The sequence below is a fragment of the Trachypithecus francoisi genome, unplaced genomic scaffold (assembly GCF_009764315.1).
Source record: "Trachypithecus francoisi isolate TF-2019V2 unplaced genomic scaffold, Tfra_2.0 Lachesis_group1, whole genome shotgun sequence".
Lineage (NCBI taxonomy): Eukaryota > Metazoa > Chordata > Mammalia > Primates > Cercopithecidae > Trachypithecus > Trachypithecus francoisi.
In genome coordinates, this window is record NW_022681454.1 from 76,291,988 (window position 1) to 76,309,524 (window position 17,537).

The following is a 17,537-nucleotide window of genomic DNA, read 5'->3' on the forward strand; positions in this document are numbered from 1 at the left end:
CTCAAAAAAAAAAAAAAAAGAAAAGAAAAGAAAAGAAAAAAAGGCCAGCAAGGTGGCTCACACCTGTAATCCCAGCACTTTTCAAGGCCGAAGTGGGCAGATCACCTAAAGTGCGGAGTTCGAGACCAGCCTGATCAACACAGAGAAACCCCGTCTCTACTAAAAGTACAAAATTAGCTGGGCATGGTGGCACATGTCTGTAATCCCAGCTACTCAGGAGGCTGAGGCAGGAGAATCCCTTGAACCCGGAAGGCGGAGGTTCTGGTGAGCTGAGATCGCGCCATTGCACTCCAGTCTGGGCAAAAAGTATGAAACTTCATCTCAAAAAAAAAAAGAAAAAAACAAAAAACCCCACAACTATGTGGTCACTCTTGGTGGTTTATGCAGACAGCTGTGGTGACATTACCCAATTTCAAGGAAAGTTTTTCGTAAAATAACATTCATTTGATAGGGAATGAGGGGCAGACAGGAACTTGTAAATACTCACTTCAATCTCACAGCATTCTTTGTGTCATAGGTATGGACTTCTATTTTACAGAAGATCCAAAGAGAGGTTCTGTGTCTTGCCCAAGGCAAGTGTCATGGAGTCCAGCAGTCTAGCATTGTGTATGACTGTGGCAATAGGTACAAACACAGCCAAGCTCAGTCAGGCTGCGGATTAGTGAGTGCCATATAAGGATGTGAGTGCCAAGAAGCCCCGGACCTCTTCCCTTTCCCAGACTGTGTGAAAGGCCTTGAGTTAGCACCTATGCCACAACAGTTTTAAAATGTTGCTTCTTATAAACCTGATTACTATTGACATTTTCAAACATATCAACGTAGAGAGAATAGTGTAGTGAACTTCATATATCCATCGCTTGGTAAAGCACTGCTTTTAATTCAAAAGCTAGCTGAGTCACTTGGGAAGGTCCATGAAAAAAGAGGAAAAGACACGAAGTGCACGACTGGTTTGTCATCCTAACTGTGCCGTGAATGAACTGGAATGCACTGAGTCATTTATGGTTCCACTCTGGGACTCAGTTTCCTAGTTAACTGAGATGGGATTTCTGGGGACTTTCCAGGCCTTGCATCCTACACTTTGGCTCTCATTCACTCCACATATTCTCTTGCCTTATGAAGCCACCATTCTCTCTTGCCTTAACTAATCTCCCTTTGCCGATTCCTGCTTCTCTACATTCCATTCTTCTTCTAGCAGCCTAAGAAAGGTCAACTTTCAGAAACCCAAATCTCATCATCTGATCACATCATCATTCTCTGCTAAAATCTCCTCAGTGCCTTCATATTTCTTTCTTTCTTTTTTTTTTTAAGGCAGAGTTTTGTTCTTGTTGCCCAAGCTGGAGTGGTGCAATGGCACGACGTCGGCTCACTGCAACCTCCGCCTCCTGGGTTTAAGCCATTCTCCTGCCTCAGCCTCCTGAGTAGCTGGGATTACAGGTGCATACCACCACCATGCCTGGCTAATTTTTTGTATTTTTAGTAGAAATTGGTTTTCACCATGTTAGCCAGACTGGTCTTGAACTCCTGACCTCAGGCGATCCACCCACCTTGGCCTCCCAAAGTGCTGGGATTGCAGGCATGAGCCACCATGCCCGGTCCACATATCTTTTCTTTTCTTTTTTTTTTTTTTGAGATGGCGTCTTGCTCTGTTGCCCAGGCTAGAATGCAATGTCACAGTCTTGGCTCACTGCAACATCTGCCTCCCAGGTTCAAGTGATTTTCCAGCCTCAGCTTCCCAAGTAGCTGGGACTACAGGTGTGTGCTACCACACCCACCTAATTTTTGTATTTTTAGTAGAGATGGGGGTTTCACTATGTTGGCCAGGCTGGTCTTGAACTCCTGACCTCGTGATCTGCCCACCTTGACTCCCCACAGTGCTGGGATTACAGGCGTAAACCACTGCACCTAGCTGGCCCACATTTCTTTTAATGTTTGAACTGCTTAACAAGGTCTGTGAGGAACTGCCTGATCTTGACCTCTCTTCTCAGCAGCTCAGCCACACTGACCACTTCCAGCTTCAGCCTCCTTCTGTGTGCTCTTCCAACTACTTGAAGGGTTCTTCTCGGTCTCAGCACCCCACCTATCCCCATTTCAACACAGATACACTTTGCTTGGTCAACTTGCTCTCATTTTTCAGAAATCAGCTTAAATGTCATATCCTCCAGGAAGCATTCATCTGAACTCAACCAAGTCCTGCTAAAGCTAATATGCTCTCTTAGCCCCCAGTACTTGGATTAAGTGGCCCTAAACACCATCTTAATTAATTAGTTACTTGTGTATCTTTTTAATGACTGATTCCGCCAACAAACTGTAAATCCCATAATGTCAGTATTTACTGTTTTGGTCACCATTGCAACTCCAGCACCTAGCACAGTGCCTGGCACAGAATAGACATTCAAATAAATATTTGTGGACACATGACTAATTCCCTGCTAGGCCTTAGGGATAAAAAGAATCTCACAATTTAGTGGAGAGTACAGACTGATAAGTCAGTGGGAAGATGAAAACGCATTTCTAGAAGTGCTAGCTGGGGAAAGAATGCATAACATCTGAGGAGACCCATGAAAGGGGCGCTTAATTCAGGCTGGGTCAGAATAAGCCTACGGGAGAGGCAACGGTGACTTTGTGGAGGAAATCCATCCATAAGCCTCAAACGCAGAGGGGAGGGGTGGGGTGACCCTTTAAGAACGTTTAGAGATTCCTATTTGATATTCTCCCTGACTTACTTGGCCTGTAGTCAGACACCATCCATTAGAGAATAATCACTGAAAATTTGTCTGCTAGCAAGTTTAAGGTCATCTTGAACTGAAAGTCAAAATAAAATGGACTTAAATGAAATAAGCCAGTCACAGAAAAGTAAATACCCTATGTTCTCACTCATATATGGAAGCTAAAAAAGTTGATCTCGGGCTGGGCACTGTGGCTTATGCCTGTAATCCCAGCACTTTGGGAGGCTGAGGCAGGTGGATCATGAGGTCGGGAGTTCGAGACCAGCCTGGCCAAAATGGTGAAACCCCATCTCTACCAAAAACACAAAAAATAGCTGGGCATGGTGGTGGCATGCACCTGAAGTCCCAGCTACTGAGGAGGCTGAGGCAGGAGAATCGCTTAAACCCAGGAGGCGGAGGTTGCAGTGAACCGAGATCATGCCACTGCACTCCAGCCTGGGCGACAGAGCAAGACTCCGTCTCAAGGGGGAAAAATGTTGATCTCATAGAAGTAGGGAGTAGAGGCCAGGTGTGATGACTCATGCCTGTGATCCCAGCACTTTGGGAGGTCAAGGGGGAGTTGAAGCCAGGAGTTCCAGACCAGCTTGGCAAACATGGTGAAACCCCATCTCTCCTAAAAATACAAAAAATTAGCCAGGCATAGTGGTATGTGCCTGCAGTCCCAGCCACTTGAAAGGCTGAGACTTGAGAATCACTTGAGCCTGGGAAGCGGAGGTTGCAGTGAGCTTACATTGTGCCACTACACTGCAGCCTGGGTGATAGAGGGAGACTCTGTCTCAAACAACAATAACAAAAACAAAAAAAAAGTAGGGAGTAGAATAGTAGTTATTACACCTGGGGAAGGGGCATAGGAAGGGAGGAATAGACAAAGGTTGGTTAATGGAGGCAAAAGCACAGCTAGATAGTAGGAATAAGTTACAGTATTCTATAGCACTATAGGGGGACTGTAATTAACAACAATTTATTGCATATTTTCAAATAGTGAGGCCAACCACAGTGGCTCACACCTGGAATCCCAGCACTTTGGGAGGCCGAGGCAGGCAGATCACCTGAGGTCAGGAGTTCAAGACCAGCTTGACTAGCATGGAGAAACCCTGTCTCTACCAAAAATACAAAATTAGCCGGGCGTGGTGGAGCATGCCTGTAATCCCAGCTACTCGGGAGGCTGAGGCAGGAGAATCGCTTGAACCTGGAAGGCGGAGCTTGTGATGAGCCGACATTGCGCGCCATTGTACTCCAGACTGGGCAACAAGAGCGAAACTCCAATTCAAAACAAAACCAAACAAAGAAAACCAAATAGTGAGAAGAGCAGATATTAAGTGTCCTAACACGAAAAAATGATAAATGTTTGTTTGGATAGGTATGGATATGTTAATTTCCTGGATTTGATCATTACACACTGTATACATGTGTTGCCACATCACACTATACCCCATAAATACAATTATTATATGTCAATGAAAAACAATAAAAGCAGGCAAAAAAATGGATCCTTCACATCCAGAAATAAATTTTAATCCAATCATTGGCCATCATTTTATGATAGTCTCTTTTTTTTTTTTCTGAGACGGAGTCTTGTGGAGTGCAGTGGCGTGATCTCGGCTCCTGGGGTCAATTGAACCCCCTACCTCAGCCTCCTAAAGTGTTACATAACAGGCATGAGTCACCATGTCCAGTCCAAAATAAATTTATTTATTTATTTATTTTGAGACAGGGTCTCACTCTGTATTAGCCCAGGCTGGAGTACAGTGACACAAGCACAGCCCACTGCAACCTTGACCTCCTGGGCTCAAGGGATCCTCTCACCTCAGCCGACTGAGTGCCTGGGACCACAGGCGCATGCCACCATGCCTAGATAATTTTTGTGTTTTTTTGTAGAGACAGGGGTTTCACCATGTTGCCCAGACTGGTCTTGAACTCCTAGACTCAAGCAGTCCTCCCACCTTGGCTTCCCAAAGTACTGGGATTACAGCATGAACCACGTCACCGAGTTCAAAATAAACATCTTTAAACTAAAATTGTTTCACACTGTACTAAAACTTTTTTCCTTTAATAATACATCTTGAATCCCTGAATCTGTTTTTTGTTTTGTTTTGTTTTTGAGATGGAGTCTCACTCTGTCACTCAGGCTGGAGCGCAGCTCACTGCAACCTCTGCCTCCTGGGCTCAAGAAATTCTCCTGCCTCAGCCTCCTGGGTAGCTGGGATTACAGGTGCGTGCCACAACATTTGACTAATTTTTGTATTCTTAATAGAGACAGTGTTTCACCATATTGGCCAGGTTGGTCTCGAACTCCTGACCTCAGGTGATCCACCCGCCTTGGCCTCCGAGAGTGCTAGGATTACAGGCGCAAGCCACCGAGCCCAGCCTGAATCTGTTTTTGTATAAAGATCTATCCAATGTTTTAAACAACTTCCCAGAAATCTGCTAGGCGTGGAGGCTTTATGTATATAAATACCAGATCTTTTTTTATTTTTTTTTGAAACGGAGTTTCACTCTTGTTGCCCAGGCTGCAACCTCCGCCTCCCGGGTTCAAGTGATTCTCCTGCCTCAGCCTCCCAAGTAGCTGGGATTACAGGCATGTGCCACCACGCCTGGCTAATTTTGTATTTTTAGTAGGGACGGGGTTTCTCCATGTTGGTTAGGCTGATCTTGAACTCCCAACCTTAGCTGATTTGCCCACCTCGGCCTCCCGAAGTGCTGGGATTACAGACGTGAGCCACCACGCCTGGCCAAGACCAGGTCTTTATATACATAAAGACCAAACTGAATTTCATGGAGAAATCTCCCTAGTATAGGGTTCTGAGAGGATAGAATCAAAAGGGTCCAAAAGGTCAGTATAAAAGTGTAAACAGGCCGGGCGCGGTGGCTCAAGCCTGTAATCCCAGCACTTTGGGAGGCCGAGACGGGCGGATCACGAGGTCAGGAGATCGAGACCATCCTGGCTAATACGGTGAAACCCCGTCTCTACTAAAAAATACAAAAAACTAGCCGGGCGACGAGGCGGGCGCCTGTAGTCCCAGCTACTCGGGAGGCTGAGACAGGAGAATGGCGTGAACCCGGGAGGCGGAGCTTGCAGTGAGCTGAGAGCCGGCCACTGCACTCCAGCCTGGGCAGCAGAGCAAGACTCCGTCTCAAAAAAAAAAAAAAAAAAAAAGTGTAAACAAAGGGAATGTTCCACAAACCTCTTTTTTTTACTTGGTGCATTTGTGATATGCAGTTTCAGGGATAAGATGAAAACTTCTTCATTTACAGGAAGGAGACCTTTAAATGGAGACAAAGTTTTGACCAAATAGATAAACTGATTCCCACCACCCCCTCCCACCTCCGCCCCACCCTCACTTCCTTAATCACTGTAGGTAAAAAATCCGTTTGAGAAAAAAGATACATTTTATTTTCAAATTGACCTATTTTGCTGAAATTATTTGTCTTTTCTTTTGTCTTTCTGTCTTTCTTTTCCTGTTTTTTTTTTTTTTTTTTTTTTTTTTTTTTTTTAATGTGGTCTTGCTCTGTGGTTGGTAGCCCAGGCTGGAGCGCAGTGGTGCGATCATGGCTTACTGCAGCCTCCACTGCCTGGGCTCAAGAAATCCTCCCATCTCAGCCTACTGAGTAGCTGAGACTATAGATAGGCACACAACACTATTATATATAAAGTTTCGGTGCCCCAAAAGAAATAGCACTCGAATATGAAATTTTCTTTTTAATTCTCAGCAAGGCAAGGTACTTCTATAGAAGGGTGCAACCTTACAGATGGAGAAAAGGTGAGTGCACACTTGGACAAGGGAGGGGAAGGGGTTCTTATCCCTGAGGTACGTGGCCCCTGCTGCGTGTTCCCCTATTGGCTAGGGTTAGACCTAAAAGGCTAAACTAATTCCGATTGGCTGATTAAAGAGAGTGACGGGGTGAGTGCTTTCACAGGAAAAATGGTTATGACAGAGCAGATAATCGGAATTAGTCACGGTGGAGTAGGTAATCGGAACGAGTCAGGGTAACGCAGGTAATCAAAAAAGGTTGCTTTAGGAGAAAGTTAAGTTTAAAGGTAGAAGGCAAAGAATTGAACATACTGACATACTGATTCTTTGAAAAGAAATTTAGAACTTATATCTAACACCACCACACCTGGCTAATTTTTTGTTTCGTTTTGTTTTTTGGGACGGAGTTTTGTTCTTGTTGCCCAGGCACTATCTTGGCTCACTGCAGCCTCCACTTCCCTCCCAGGTACAAGCGATTCTCCTGCCTCAGCCTCCCAAGTAGCTGGGACTACAGGCTCGTGCCACCACGTCCAGCTAATTTTTTTGTATTTTTAGTAGAGACAGGGTTTCTCCATGATGGTCAGGCTGGTCTCAAACTCCTGACCTCAGGTGATCTGTCTGCCTTGGCCTCCCAAAGTGCTGGGATTACAGGCATGAGCCACTGCATCTGGCTAAATTTTTTTACTTCTTTCTTTCTTTTTTTTTTTTTTTTTTTTTTTTGAGACAGAGTCTTATTCTGTTGCCCAGGCTGGAGTGCAATGACATGATCTTGGTTCACTGCAACCTCCACCTCCAGAAGTTCAAATGATTCTCCTGCCTCAGCTTCCCAAGTAGCTGGGATTATAGGTGCCTGCCACGACCCCAGCCCAATTTTTGTATTTTTAGTAAAGATGGGTTTTACCATGCTCGCCAGGCAGATCTCGAACTTCCTACCTCAGTCGATCTACCAATCTCGGCCTCCCAAAGTGTTGAGAATATAGGCGTGAACCACCCTCCAGGCCTTTATTTCTATTTTTTAGTAGAGAGGAGGTCTTGCTATCTTGCCCTAGCTGGTCTCGGACTCCTAAACTCAAGAGATCCTGCCTTGGCCTCCAGTGGTGCTGGGATTACAGGTGTGAGCCACTGTGCCCAACCATTGCCTTCTTAAAACTTTATCACAAGTCATTTTCATTTTTATTTACAGTGAAAGCATTTTTTTTTTTTTTTTGAGATGGAGTCATGCTCTGTCCCTCAGGCAGGAGTGCAGTGGCCTGATCTCAGTTCACTGCAACCTCTGCCTCTTGGGTTCAAGTGATTCTCCTGCCTCAGCCTCCTGAGTAGCTGGGATTACAGCAAGCCACCACACCTGGCTAATTTCTGTAGTTTTTGTAGAGATGGGGTTTCACCAGGCTGGTCTTGAACTTCTGAACTCAAGAGATCTGCCAGCCTCGGCCTTGCAAAGTGCTAGGATTACAGGGGTGCACCACTGTGCCCAGCTGATTTTTGTGTATTTAGTAGAGATGGGGGTTTCACCATACTGGCCAGGCTGGTCTCGAACTCCTGACCTCAAGTGACCCACCTGCTTTGCCCTCCCAAAGTGCTGGGATTACAGACATGAGCCACCATGCCCGGCCCTTTTTTTTTTTGAGAAGGAGTCTTGCTCTGTTGCCAGGCTGGAGTGCAGTGGCGCAATACCAGCTCACTGTAACCTCTGCCTCCAAGATTCAAGTGATTCTCCTTCCTCAGCCTCCCCAGTGGCTGGAACTACAGTTGTGCACCACCACGTCCAGCTAATTTTTGTATTTTTAGTAGAGACAGGGTTTCACCTTGTTGGCTAGGATGGTATCGATCTCTTGACCTCATGACCCACACACCTTGGCATCCCAAAGTGCTGGGATTACAGGCGTGATTTTTTTTTTCTTTATAAAATTTTATTGTTCTGTCTTTCTTTTTTAACTATTTATTTTAATTTCTCTTTTAAAATGTATTATTTTTTGTTTTTCCTTTTTGAAACTTCCAGGTTCTAAGAGCACTAAGTCCTGGTGAGGGATATTTCAGCTGAACCCTAGAACCTGAAAATCTCAATACTATCTCTCCCTCCAAAACATATATTATGTGCCAATGGAGTGTGAGGAAGGAGTATGACCTTCAGATTTTTCTTTTTTTTTAAAGATGGGGTTTCACAATGTTGCCCAGGCTGGTCTCGAATTCCTGAGCTCAAGGGATCCACCTGCCTTGGCCTCCCAAAGTGCTGTGATTACAGGCACGAGCCACCACACCCGGCCATGAGGTTGGCAGGGGCACATGACTGTAATCCCAGCTACTCGGGAGGCTGAGGTGAGAAGATCACTTCATCCTGGGAGGTGGAGGTTGTAGTGAGTTGAGATGGCACCACTGCACTCCAGCCTTGGCGACAGAGTGAGTCTCTATCTGGAAAAAAAAAAAAAAAAAAAAAAATCCCAGCTCTACTAAAAACTCTGTGCTCAGGGAAAAAAAAAAGTGTGGAGGTTCTGATACTTGTTAAAAATTATACAAGACACGGAAGAGAGGCTAGAAAGAGGGCGGTATGTTTTCAGTGTCATACTTGAGTTCTGTATGACAGACCTACCCACAGATGATTTAATTCCCTAAGGAAATGATCGTTTTTGGCATGCTATTTACTGTTGACTAGGCCCAGACTCTGGGAAGTTGCATGTTAACTTGCAGATTTTTGTCTGGTAAAGATGCAAATGACTTCTCTTTAGTAGAAAAAGTACCCCAAATGGCCATAATCTTATTATCCTGTAGCACATTAACTAGTTTCAGTTTCTAACCTAGCAAATTTACTCCAGCATGTCTTTCCTGGAGAACTTTATAAATCTCTGTTTATCAAATGCTCTTTGAACCAGCTTTACTATCTGCAGATTCCTTCACTGATAAGTCAAACTAATCTTTCTTTCTCTGTCTCTCTCACACACATACTAACACGCACATATGTATATATTTTCTGGGAACCATATTTTAACTTTGGGCAAGTTACTGATACAGGAGCTAGAAAGAAATTATTTAGGCAGATGGTGAGGGTAAAAGAGTCTTCAGTAAGGTTTCCTTTCAATAAAAAGCAGTCCCGAAATCATTTCTTTTCTTTGCAGCCTGAAAAATCAAGCTGCAAGTAGAGATGAATAAGCAAGCTAAAAGCTTGCATAGGTAAATGCTGGCAGCTGTGCCAATAGAAAACGGATAGCTGGAAGACAGGGATGTTCAACATAGAGGTTCCCTCCTTCCTTTTCTTTGTCGCCATGTGTGCAGTAAGAAAGTAGGCAACATGGCACTGGCCAGGTAGAGACTCCATCTGCATAATAAAAGATTAGGGTGGGACTGCCAACTTCTTTGCATGGTGTGCTATGCAAACGGCACACCTGGTCTGACCAATCTCTTGTGCCCTATGTAAATCAGACACCGCCTCCTCAAGCTTGTCTATAAAACCCTGTGCATTTCACCATGGAACTAGAAGATCCACTAGGGTGTGCCATTTCTCTCTGCAGGGAGAGAGAGCTATTCTCTTTTCCCTTTCTTTTGCCTATTAAACCTCCACTTTTTTTTTTTAGACAGACTCCCGCTCTGTTGCCCAGGCTGAAGTGCAGTGGCACGATCTCAGCTCACTGCAACTTTTGTCTCCTGGGCTCAAGCAATTCTCCTGCCTCAGCCTCCTGACTAGCTGGGATTACAGGCGCCAGCCACCACGCCTGGCTAATTTTTGTATTTTTAGTATAGATGGGATTTCACCATATTGGACAGGCTGGTCTCAAACTCCCAACCTCAGGTGATCTGCTCACCTTGGCCTCTCAAAGTGCTGGAATTACAGGCATGAACCACTGCACCTGGCCTAAACCTCTGCTCTTAAACTCACTTCTTTTGTCTCTGTGTCCTCGATTTCCCTGGTATGAGACAACGAACCTTGGGTATTTACCCAGACAACGATGTTGCTTCATTACTAATAAATATGATTTTCCTTACCCCTTAGTTTTCTCTTGTAGTCAGTGCCATATGGGAAAATACCTTTTTCTTGGTAGGAGATTTTTCCAGTCTCCACAGCTTCTAGGGCTTATTTTACTCAGCTCATAATTTACAATTGAATTTTGAACATGTGAGGTTTAAGATGTCCTTGAAACATGCCAGAGGAAATTTATTTTATTTTATTTTGTAGAGGTGGGGCTCTCACCATGTTGCCTAGGTCTCAAATTCCTGGGCTCTGGTGATCCACCCTTCTTGGCCTCCCAAAGTGCTGGGATTACAGGCATGAGCCGCCACAGCTCATCAGAAAATTTCAAGTAAATTCTGAGTTTGGAATTCAGGAAGAGGTCTGAGCTGCCAATATATGTTTGTGAGTCATTGGCATCATCAAGAAGGTACTTAATAAAGTGAAATGGGACCAGGCGCAGTGGCGCACACCTGTAATCCCAGCACTTTGGGAGGCCAAGGCTGGCAAATCATGTGAGCCCAGGAATTAGAGACCAGCCTGGGCAACATGGTGAGACCCTTTTCATCTGTACAAAAAAAATATTTCCTGGACATGATGGCATGTGTCTGTAGTCCTAATTACCCAAGAAACTGAGGGGGTAGGATTGCTTGAGCCCAGGAGGACTGTAGTTAGCCCTGTTCACGCCACTGCACTCCAGCCTGGGTGCCAGAATGAGATCTCATCTCAAAAAATAAAATAAGAAGTGAAGGCGGGGCGCGGTGGCTCACGCCTGTAATCCCAGTACTTTAGGAGGCCGAGGCGGGCGGATCATGAGGTCAGGAGATCGAGACCATCCTGGCTAACATGGTGAAACCCCGTCTCTACTAAAAATACAAAAAATTAGCTGGGTGTGGCGGCAGGCGCCTGTAGTGCCAGCTATTCGGGAGGCTGAGGCAGGAGAATGGCGTGAACCCAGGAGGTGGCGCTTGCAGTCAGACAAGATTGTGCCACTGCACTCAAGCCTGGGCAACAGAGCGAGACTCCGTCTCAAAAATAAATAAATAAAAATAAATATAAAAAAAGGAAGTGAAATTGCCATATCATTTATTTCTTTTCTTTTACATTATTTTTTTTTTGCAGAGACTCTATTGCAGAGACATTTTTTATTTTTCCTTCCAGAATCAACCATAGCCAATTTAAAAAATATTTTTCTATTTGTAAAGAACTCATCTTACATTGCTTGTATAAAACCTTACATTCTCTATGTCAATTTGTTCTTGTACTATTTCACACAATTAAGAATTTGATGTTTGTTTGTTTGTTTGTTTCTGTAAAGACAAGGCCTCGCCATGTTGCCAAGGCTGGTCTCAAACTCTTGAGCTCAAGTGATACTCTTGCCTTAGCCTCCCAAAGTGCTTGGATAAGTGCTGGGATAACAGGCGTGATAGGTGTGAGCCACTGCACCTGGCCTGTTTGTTTGTTGAAACTACTTTTTATTTTCTGTGATCTTCTTGGCTTCGTGGAATTTTTTTTGTAATCACTTGTTTCTGCAAATCTTTGTCAGGTTTCCAAATACATTTTAAATATCATTTATAAGAAACAATTTGTCAATTTTAAACAATGCTAGGGCTGGGCTCAGAAAGATGTTGAAAAGTTCATAACGAGGCCGGGCGCGGTGGCACAAGCCTGTAATCCCAGCACTTTGGGAGGCCGAGACGGGTGGATCACAAGGTCAGGAGTTCGAGACCATCCTGGTTAACACGGTGAAACCCCATCTCTACTAGAAATACAAGAAACTAGCCGGGCGAGGTGGCGGGCGCCTGTAGTCCCAGCTGCTCCGGAGGCTGAGGCAGGAGAATGGTGTAAACCCGGGAGGCGGAGTTTGCAGTGAGCTGAGATCCGGCCACTGTACTCCAGCCTGGGAGACAGAGCCAGACTCCGTCTCAAAAAAAAAAAAGAAAAGTTCATAACAATAAGTGTAACTTAAACTACTTTGGCATGTTTGAAATATAATTAATATTGGAAGACAATGGGAACAGAATACAATGTTACTTAATACGGCCCGCGTCTCTGGTTTTCCTTACAGGGAAATGACCAACAGTGGAAACTGGAGAGCAAGGATCAGCAAATAGAGCCTCTCATCCTTCTAGATGCTTTCCTTGACTAATTAGCTGTGATGGCCTGGGAATCAAGATATTTAGCAAACTTTAAAAGTTCATAATGAGGTTCCTTCAATCGTTGTTGTTTGTTTGTTTGTTTCGAGATAAGAGTTTTGCTCTTGTTGCCCATGCTGGAGTACAATGGCGCAATCTCGGCTCACTGCAACCTCCACTCCTGGGTTCAAGCGATTCTCATGCCTCAGCCTCCCACATAGCTGGAATTACAGATGCCCGCCACCATGCCAGTCTAATTCTTCGTATTTTTAGTAGAGATGGGGTAACACCATGTTGGCCAAGCTGGTCTCAAACTCATGACCTTAGGTGATCCACCAGCATTGGCCTCCTAAAGTACTGGGATTACAGGTGTGAGCCACCGCGCCTGGCCCCTGCCTGAAATACCTTAATCCTTCAAAAAACATTGCTGGATGTGGAAGGTGGAAATGGCTTACGGAAGGCAGCCTCTGGGGCAGCGCCATCACTTTAGCCAGGGTTTCCTCTTTCCCCTACTCTGTCCTCTGAATTCCCCAGCTGCAGCCGCGTAATGTTAAGAATCACTTTGCATCGCAGGCAGCTTGGGGATCTAGCTGAGATCTGAGATTGAAATGCCACCTAAAATTGTGGGTCAGTGGTCATACATAGTAGAAAGGAAAATCACAGATTTCGGGGAAAGTAAAGCCTTGGAAGTCTCCTTAGCTCACAATGTAGCCCTCAGCACAGCCTGCAGCCACTTGGCACTGCTGATACTGAAGGCCTAGGCGGCTGTTACTGAGGCAATAGTCTCCATTGTTGTGGGCAGCCTCCCAGGGTAATTGACAGCGACAGGGGTTAGGCAAGGGAGAAAGACCGAAGAACAGACATCAAAGGCAATTATCGCAAAACCCAGCTTGTCCTGAATGAAGGCAGTCACTCAGAATGTCATTTTGGAGATAAATTCCTGTGAACGATTAAAAATTTTGATAGTTACCAAGGTAAAAACAAAACCCTAGGGTTTTCTATGAAAAAGATGTTTTCACCGACAGCAAAGCAGCATCTGCTTCCTGGGGTTGGTTATTTCCTGGTTTGCAAATACACTCCTTTCCAGTACCTCAAACACTGTTTGATCATATTTCCAAAGTGGTCCCATCTGTTTTTCATTCCTCAGTAAATTCATACATTCTTTTCTGCTAGCTTGCATCAAATAGTTACGCAGCATCTACTACGTGCAAAGCATTGCTTCAGCTGATATAAAAATTTTACCTTGGATGTGAGCAGGGGAACACATTAATGCAAGATCTTGCTGTAATTATCACCCTGCCAATTATTTTTGTCAGTATTGGCTCCAGGCCATCAGGAAAAAATCCTCTCCAGGGGCTGTAAAATCTGATAGACCAGATGTTTGGATGTTTCTTGAGAATTAAGCTCTTCCTATTTTTCTCCTCCTTTTTTATTTATTTATTTTTTGTTTTGAGATGGAGTCTCGCTCTGTCACCCAGGCTGGAGTGCAATGGCGCAATCTCAGCTCATTACAACCTCTGCAAGTGATTCTCATGCCCCAACCTCCTGAGTAGCTCGGACTACAGGCACACACCACCACACCTGTCTATTTTTTGTATTTTTAGTAGAGATGGGTTTTCACCTTGTTGGCTAGGCTGGTCTCGAACTCCTGAGATTAAGTGATCCTCCTACCTCGGCCTCTTGAAGTGTTGGGACTACAGGAGTGAGGCACTGCGCCCAGCCTCTTCTTCTCAATATTGGGAAATAGATCCCAAATTCAAAAGCCTTTAATACAAAAATATTTTAACATACTTATATTTTAGTGTATGTACTTCTCAACTTTCCTTTCTTGGTAATACACATGCATATTAACTCCCCCTTTTTTTTTGAGACAGGGCCTCACTGTTGCCCAGGCTGAAGTCCAGTGGTGTGATCTCAGCTCACTATAGCCTCAACCTTCTAGGCTCAAGTGATCTTCCCACCTTAGCCTCTCAAAGTGCTGGGATTACAGGTGTTAGCTACCCCACCCAGCCCCATTTTCATTTAACAATATACCCTAAAGGTTTTTTCATACCAATAAAATATCCAAATTTGTATGTTTTGTTCATTTCATATCACTAGCTGATATTATTTTACTATGTTATTTATCCTTAGTTCTTAGGTTCCCTGTCTAGAACATTTAGAAGGAAAAAAAAAAGAAAAAATAATAATATATTACTTACAGATCTTCTCCCTACCTCTGTTTATTGTCATGTTTTCCCACCATAATGCAAGGTCTAGAATGCAGAGACTTTGTCTGGTGTGTTCCCTGTGTCTGGAACAATGCCTGGCACACAGTAGATACTTCATAAATATTTGTTAAATGAATAATTGAAAAAACAAGTCACAAAAATCTTTTATTTGTATTTATTTATTTTTGAGGCAGGGTTGCATTCTGTGGCCCAGGCTGGAGTTCAGTGATCTTGGCTCAAGGCAACCTCCACCCCTCTGGTTCAAGCGATTCTCCTGCCTTCGCCTCCTGAGTAGTTGGAACTACAGCCTCCTGCCACCACGCCCAGCTAATTTTTTTTTTTTTTTTTTGAGATGGAGTCTTGCTCTGTCACCCAGGCTGGAGTGCAGTAGTGTGACCTTGGCTCACTGCAACCTCCGCCACCCAGGTTCAAGCGATTCTCCTGCCTCTGCTTGCACCTCCCGACTAGCGGGGATTATAGGCACATGCCACCACACCCAGCTAATTTTTGTATTCTTAGTAGAGACGGGGTTTTACCATGTTGGCCAGGCTGGTTTCAAACTCTTGATCTCAAATGATCTGCCTGCCTTGGCCTCACAAAGTATGGGATTACAGGCATGAGCCACTGTGCCCTGTCCGTGCCCAGCTAATTTTTGTATTTTTAGTAGAGATGGTGTTTCGCCATGTTAGCTAGGCTGGTCTCCAGCTCCTGAGCTCAAGTGATCCGCCTGCCTTGGCCTCCCAAAGTGTGGGGATTACAGGCATGAGCCACCGTGCTGGCCGAAAATCTTTTGCTTTATTTATTTTTGTTTGTTTCTATTTTTAATCAATCAATTAATTTTTTTATTTTTTAATTTTTGAGACAAAGTCTTGCTCTGGACCGGGCGCGGTGGCTCAAGCCTGTAATCCCAGCACTTTGGGAGGCCGAGGCGGGTGGATCACGAGGTCAGGAGATCGAGACCCTCCTGGCTAACACAGTGAAACCCCGTCTCTACTAAAATTACAAAAAACTAGCCGGGCGCGGTGGCGGGCGCCTGTAGTCCCAGCTACTCGGAGGCTGAGGCGGGAGAATGGCGGGAACCCGGGAGGCGGAGCTTGCAGTGAGCCGAGATGGCGCCACTGCACTCCAGCCTGGGCGAAACAGCGAGACTCCGTCTCAAAAAAAAAAAAAAAAAAAAAGTCTTGCTCTGTCACCCAGGCTGGAGTGCAGTGGTTTGATGTTGGCTTACACCAATCTCTGCCTCCTGGTTTAAAACAATTCTCCTGCCTCAGCCTCCTGAGTAGATGGTACTACGCCAGGCTAATTTTTTGTATTTTTAGTAGACGTGGGGTTTCACTATATTATCCAGGCTGGTCTGGAACTTTGGACCTCAGGTGATCCACCCGCCTCGACCTCCCAAAGTACTGAGATTACAGGTGTGAGCCACTGCACCCACCCAAAAATCTTTTACTTTAAATGTTAAGGTGTAGCCACTATTTTATTAAATGTTTACTATTTGATTTTTCTGAACTTTTAGTTTACTCCGCTAACCATAAAAGATACATTTTTTTTTTCCCCGAGAGGGAGTCTCACTCTGTCACCCAGGCAGGAGTGTTGTGGTGCGATCTCAGCTCACTGCAACCTCTGCCTCACAGGTTCAAACGATCCTCCTGCCTCAACCTCCCGAATAGCTGGGACTACAGGTGCCCGCCACAACGCCCGACTAATTTTTTTTTTTTTTTTTTTTGAGAGGGAGTCACACTGTGTTGCCCAGCCTGGAGTGCAGTGGCACAATCTCGACTCACTGCAACCTCCGCCTCCCAGGTTCAAACGATTCTCCTGCCTCAGCCTCCCAAGTAGCTGGGATTACAGGTACACGCCATTACGGTTGGCTATTTTTTGTATTTTTAGCAGAGACAGGGTTTCACCATGTTTGTCAGGCTGGTCTCGAACTCCTGACCTCAAGTGATCTGCCAGCCTTGGCCTCCCAAAGTGCTGGGATTCCAGGTGTGAGTCACTGCGCCCGGCCTAAAAGATACCTTCTTAACAACTTATAAAACTTTAGGAAGTAATGTAAACATTTGGGGGAAATTTTCCTTAACATTTTGGGGGCATAACTTAAAGAAAGGCCTGAACTACCTCCAAATATAAATTTGGAAATGTTGAGAATTTGACTGAAAATAAGCTATTCTGCTGGGCATGATGGCTCACACCTATAGTCCCACCACTTTGTGAGGCTGCCGTGGAAGGATTGCTTGAGCCCAGGAACTGGCGACCAGCCTGGGGAACATAGTGAGACCCCATCTCTATAAAAATGTTTTTAAAAAATTAGCTGGGCATGGTGGCACATTCCTGTAGTCCTAGCTACTTGGGAGATTGAGGTAGGAGGATCCCTTGAGACCAGGAATTCGAGCCTGCAAAGAGCTATGATTGTGCCATTGCATTCCAACCTGTGTGACAGAGACCCTGTCTCCAAAAATAAAATAAGGCATTCTAATAAAGTTAACCAGAACAATCTGAAATCTTTTATGTTCTTTTCAAGAAGTGATGGTAAATATTCCCACGACTGAAATTCAAAGAACTTTGAACAACTGAAAGTATCCAGAAGAATCAGTGACTAAAATTGGACAAAAAATGTAAAATATCATAGTTATATGCTCCATCATATATTCACTAGCTCCTACTGCTTGCCTGAAAATATGAACTTTGTGCATAGCTCACAGTTCTTCTTTGAGTACAGCTATTGTTGATACATTGAGCTTATAAGCTTCAAGTGGTTGAAATTGTTGCTTCTTGAG